At 29.6% G+C, this 6629-nt stretch overlaps 1 long non-coding RNA gene across 1 annotated transcript; it reads left to right on the forward strand.

The window, feature by feature from the left end:
* Positions 1 to 96: 96 nt before the first annotated feature.
* On the forward strand, positions 97 to 1127 carry LOC134199977 (uncharacterized). Its single transcript, XR_009974685.1, has 2 exons — positions 97 to 713; positions 913 to 1127. It is a non-coding gene; the product is annotated as an uncharacterized LOC134199977 (long non-coding RNA).
* The last annotated feature ends 5502 nt before the right edge of the window (positions 1128 to 6629 follow it).

The raw sequence follows: 6629 nt of genomic DNA on the forward strand, positions 1-6629 counted from the left end.
AAGGGACCACTTTTTATGTCCTTATATGTAGATACTACAATCACTTTCAATTTATCAAATTACTATCAAATTGCAAAAAGAGAAGTAAAGGTATCATAAATATTTGTATCACTTACAGAACCACCATCTGAGCCGCCATGATTAGAGTCATCATGTTGTGAGCTTTTCTGTAATAAAGAAAATTATTTGAAAAGCCAATTCCATAATTTTCAATTTCCGGAAACGAGAAAAAATTAGAACAAAAACAATGGATTAATGAAAAAAATACTAAAAAAGCATGTATAATCTGTAAGTTAATATAATCTGTAAAGTATAATCTGTAAGTTTCTGAAACTATTGTTTAATTTTCAAATAAGTTGAGCAAACTGAGTAATATTGTTCTGTTGCAGTGATGTCCATAAGGGACCACTTTTTATGTACCTATATGTAGATACTACAATCACTTTCAATTTATCAAATTACTATGAAATTGCAAAAAGAGAAGTAAAGGTATCATAGATATTTGTATCACTTACAGAACCACCATCTGAGCCGCCATCATTAGAGTCATCATGTTGTGAGCTTTTCTGTAATAAAGAAAAATATTTGAAAAGCCAATTCCATAATTATTTTCAATTTCCGGAAACGAGAAAGAATTTGAACAAAAACAATGGATTAATGAAAAAAAATACTAAAAAAGCATGTATAATCTGTTAATATAATCTGCATAATCTGTAAGTTTCTAAAACTATTGTTATGATTTTCAAAAAAGATGAGCAAACTGAGCAATATTGTTCTGTTGCAGTGATGTCCATAAGGGACCACTTTTTATGTCCTTATGTGTAGATACTACAATCACTTTCAATTTATCAAATTACTATCAAATTGCAAAAAGAGAACTAAAGGTATCATAGATATTTGTATCACTTACAGAACCACCATCTGAGCCGCCATGATTAGAGTCATCATGTTGTGAGCTTTTCTGTTATAAAGAAAATTATTTGAAAAGCCAATTCCATAATTTTCAATTTCCGGAAACGAGAAAGAATTAGAACAAAAACAATGGATTAATGAAAAAAATACTAAAAAAGCATGTATAATCTGTAAGTTAATATAATCTGTAAAGTATAATCTGTAAGTTTCTGAAACTATTGTTTAATTTTCAAATAAGATGAGCAAACTGAGTAATATTGTTCTGTTGCAGTGATGTCCATAAGGGACCACTTTTTATGTACCTATATGTAGATACTACAATCACTTTCAATTTATCAAATTACTATGAAATCGCAAAAAGAGAAGTAAAGGTATCATAGATATTTGTATCACTTACAGTACCACCATCTGAGCCGCCATCATTAGAGTCATCATGTTGTGAGCTTTTCTGTAATAAAGAAAACTGTTTGAAAAGCCAATTCCATACTTTTCAATTTCCGGAAACGACAAAGAATTTGAACAAAAACAATAGATTCATGAAAAAAATACTAAAAAAGCATGTATAATCTGTAAGTTAATATAATCTGCATAATCTGTAAGTTTCTAAAACTATTGTTATGATTTTCAAAAAAGATGAGCAAACTGAGCAATATTGTTCTGCGATAAAATTCCTTTACTCTGCCCTGCATTTGTCTTGAATCTGGGTTCACAAACATTCTTATCTAGTACCTAACCAAGTTCACTAATTACATAAGAACAGTACACGTAGAACATTAATATTTAAATAATACAACTAGGCCTATAATATTGATTTATTTTTCTACATAATCATTTGGCACAAAATTGAACCTTTTAGTGAATTACATTTATAATATTTTTTGGTCATTCAATACGATTCAATTAACTCGTTTTTCTATAAATCTTGAAACCAATCTAATTATATTAATATGCCAATGTAATAATAATTAAATAATATTTCGATCGCAAATTACTTTTTTGGCTGTACCCATTTTATTTATCAGCGCGCTATAAAATTATTGCTAAAACCAATAAATTGAATTTTATTGTAAAAAGTTACATTGGAAGAAGTTGTTCAGTCGCAGTGATGTCCATAAAGGACCACTTTTTATGTGCCTATAGGTAGATACTACAATCACTTTCAATTTATCAAATTACTATCAAATTGCAAAAAGAGAAGTAAAGGTATCATAGATATTTGTATCACTTACAGAACCACCATCTGAGCCGCCATCATTAGAGTCATCATGTTGTGAGCTTTTCTGTAATAAAGAAAACTGTTTGAAAAGCCAATTCCATACTTTTCAATTTCCGGAAACGAGAAAGAATTTGAACAAAAACAATGGATTAATGAAAAAATTACTAAAAAAGCATGTATAATCTGTAAGTTAATATAATCTGCATAATCTGTAAGTTTCTAAAACTATTGTTATGATTTTCAAAAAATATGAGCAAACTGAGTAATATTGTTCTGTTGCAGTGATGTCCATAAGGGACCACTTTTTATGTGCCTGTATGTAGATACTACAATCACTTTCAATTTATCAAATTACTATCAAATTGCAAAAAGAGAAGTAAAGGTATCATAGATATTTGTATCACTTACAGAACCACCATCTGAGCCGCCATCTGAGCCGCCATGATTAGAGTCATCATGTTGTGAGCTTTTCTGTAATAAAGAAAATTATTTGAAAAGCCAATTCCATAATTTTCAATTTCCGGAAACGAGAAAGAATTTGAACAAAAACAATGAATTAATGAAAAAATTACTAAAAAAGCATGTACAATCTGTAAGTTAATATAATCTGCATAATCTGTAAGTTTCTAAAACTATTGTTATGATTTTCAAAAAAGATGAGCAAACTGAGCAATATTGTTCTGTTGCAGTGATGTCCATAAGGGACCACTTTTTATGTGCCTGTATGTAGATACTACAATCACTTTCGATTTATCAAATTACTATCAAATTGCAAAAGGAGAAGTAAAGGTATCATAGATATTTGTATCACTTACAGAACCACCATCTGAGCCGCCATCATTAGAGTCATCATGTTGTGAGCTTTTCTGTAATAAAGAAAACTATTTGAAAAGCCAATTCCATAATTATTTTCAATTTCCGGAAACGACAAAGAATTTGAACAAAAACAATAGATTCATGAAAAAAATACTAAAAAAGCATGTATAATCTGTAAGTTAATATAATCTGTATAATCTGTAAGTTTCTAAAACTATTGTTATGATTTTCAAAAAAGATGAGCAAACTGAGCAATATTGTTCTGCGATAAAATTCCTTTACTCTGCCCTGCATTTGTCTTGAATCTGGGTTCACAAACATTCTTATCTAGTACCTAACCAAGTTCACTAATTACATAAGAACAGTACACGTAGAACATTAATATTTAAATAATACAACTAGGCCTATAATATTGATTTATTTTTCTACATAATCATTTGGCACAAAATTGAACCTTTTAGTGAATTACATTTATAATATTTTTTGGTCATTCAATACGATTCAATTAACTCGTTTTTCTATAAATCTTGAAACCAATCTAATTATATTAATATGCCAATGTAATAATAATTAAATAATATTTCGATCGCAAATTACTTTTTTGGCTGTACCCATTTTATTTATCAGCGCGCTATAAAATTATTGCTAAAACCAATAAATTGAATTTTATTGTAAAAAGTTACATTGGAAGAAGTTGTTCAGTCGCAGTGATGTCCATAAAGGACCACTTTTTATGTGCCTATAGGTAGATACTACAATCACTTTCAATTTATCAAATTACTATCAAATTGCAAAAAGAGAAGTAAAGGTATCATAGATATTTGTATCACTTACAGAACCACCATCTGAGCCGCCATCATTAGAGTCATCATGTTGTGAGCTTTTCTGTAATAAAGAAAACTGTTTGAAAAGCCAATTCCATACTTTTCAATTTCCGGAAACGAGAAAGAATTTGAACAAAAACAATGGATTAATGAAAAAATTACTAAAAAAGCATGTATAATCTGTAAGTTAATATAATCTGCATAATCTGTAAGTTTCTAAAACTATTGTTATGATTTTCAAAAAATATGAGCAAACTGAGTAATATTGTTCTGTTGCAGTGATGTCCATAAGGGACCACTTTTTATGTACCTATATGTAGATACTACAATCACTTTCAATTTATCAAATTACTATGAAATCGCAAAAAGAGAAGTAAAGGTATCATAGATATTTGTATCACTTACAGTACCACCATCTGAGCCGCCATCATTAGAGTCATCATGTTGTGAGCTTTTCTGTAATAAAGGAAACTGTTTGAAAAGCCAATTCCATACTTTTCAATTTCCGGAAACGAGAAAGAATTAGAACAAAAACAATGGATTAATGAAAAAAATACTAAAAAAGCATGTATAATCTGTAAGTTAATATAATCTGCATAATCTGTAAGTTTCTAAAACTATTGTTATGATTTTCAAAAAAGATGAGCAAACTGAGCAATATTGTTCTGTTGCAGTGATGTCCATAAGGGACCACTTTTTATGTGCCTGTATGTAGATACTACAATCACTTTCAATTTATCAAATTACTATCAAATTACAAAAAGAGAAGTAAAGGTATCATAGATATTTGTATCACTTACAGAACCACCATCTGAGCCGCCATGATTAGAGTCATCATGTTGTGAGCTTTTCTGTAATAAAGAAAACTGTTTGAAAAGCCAATTCCATACTTTTCAATTTCCGGAAACGAGAAAGAATTTGAACAAAAACAATGGATTAATGAAAAAATTACTAAAAAAGCATGTATAATCTGTAAGTTAATATAATCTGCATAATCTGTAAGTTTCTAAAACTATTGTTATGATTTTCAAAAAAGATGAGCAAACTGAGCAATATTGTTCTGTTGCAGTGATGTCCATAAGGGACCACTTTTTATGTGCCTGTATGTAGATACTACAATCACTTTCAATTTATCAAATTACTATCAAATTGCAAAAAGAGAAATAAAGGTATCATAGATATTTGTATCACTTACAGAACCACCATCTGAGCCGCCATCTGAGCCGCCATGATTAGAGTCATCATGTTGTGAGCTTTTCTGTAATAAAGAAAACTATTTGAAAAGCCAATTCCATAATTTTCAATTTCCGGAAACGAGAAAGAATTAGAACAAAAACAATGGATTAATGAAAAAAATACTAAAAAAGCATGTATAATCTGTAAGTTAATATAATCTGCATAATCTGTAAGTTTCTAAAACTATTCTTATGATTTTCAAAAAAGATGAGCAAACTGAGCAATATTGTTCTATTGCAGTGATGTCCATAAGGGACCACTTTTTCTGTCCTTATATGTAGATACTACAATCACTTTCAATTTATCAAATTGCAAAAAGAGAAGTAAAGGTATCATAGATATTTGTATCACTTACAGAACCACCATCTGAGCCGCCATCTGAGCCGCCATGATTAGAGTCATCATGTTGTGAGCTTTTCTGTAATAAAGAAAATTATTTGAAAAGCCAATTCCATAATTTTCAATTTCCGGAAACGAGAAAGAATTAGAACAAAAACAATGGATTAATGAAAAAAATACTAAAAAAGCATGTATAATCTGTAAGTTAATATAATCTGCATAATCTGTAAGTTTCTAAAACTATTCTTATGATTTTCAAAAAAGATGAGCAAACTGAGCAATATTGTTCTATTGCAGTGATGTCCATAAGGGACCACTTTTTATGTCCTTATATGTAGATACTACAATCACTTTCAATTTATCAAATTACTATCAAATTGCAAAAAGAGAAGTAAAGGTATCATAGATATTTGTATCACTTACAGAACCACCATCTGAGCCGCCATCTGAGCCGCCATGATTAGAGTCATCATGTTGTGAGCTTTTCTGTAATAAAGAAAATTATTTGAAAAGCCAATTCCATAATTTTCAATTTCCGGAAACGAGAAAGAATTAGAACAAAAACAATGGATTAATGAAAAAAATACTAAAAAAGCATGTATAATCTGTAAGTTAATATAATCTGCATAATCTGTAAGTTTCTAAAACTATTGTTATGATTTTCAAAAAAGATGAGCAAACTGAGCAATATTGTTCTGTTGCAGTGATGTCCATAAGGGACCACTTTTTATGTGCCTGTATGTAGATACTACAATCACTTTCAATTTATCAAATTACTATCAAATTGCAAAAAGAGAAATAAAGGTATCATAGATATTTGTATCACTTACAGAACCACCATCTGAGCCGCCATCTGAGCCGCCATGATTAGAGTCATCATGTTGTGAGCTTTTCTGTAATAAAGAAAATTATTTGAAAAGCCAATTCCATAATTTTCAATTTCCGGAAACGAGAAAGAATTTGAACAAAAACAATGGATTAATGAAAAAATTACTAAAAAAGCATGTACAATCTGTAAGTTAATATAATCTGCATAATCTGTAAGTTTCTATAACTATTGTTATGATTTTCAAAAAAGATGAGCAAACTGAGCAATATTGTTCTGTTGCATTGATGTCCATAAGGGACCACTTTTTATGTCCTTATGTGTAGATACTACAATCACTTTCAATTTATCAAATTACTATCAAATTGCAAAAAGAGAACTAAAGGTATCATAGATATTTGTATCACTTACAGAACCACCATCTGAGCCGCCATCATTAGAGTCATCATGTTGTGAGCTT

Source organism: Bombyx mori, chromosome 13 (assembly GCF_030269925.1).
Source record: "Bombyx mori chromosome 13, ASM3026992v2".
Classification (NCBI taxonomy): domain Eukaryota; kingdom Metazoa; phylum Arthropoda; class Insecta; order Lepidoptera; family Bombycidae; genus Bombyx; species Bombyx mori.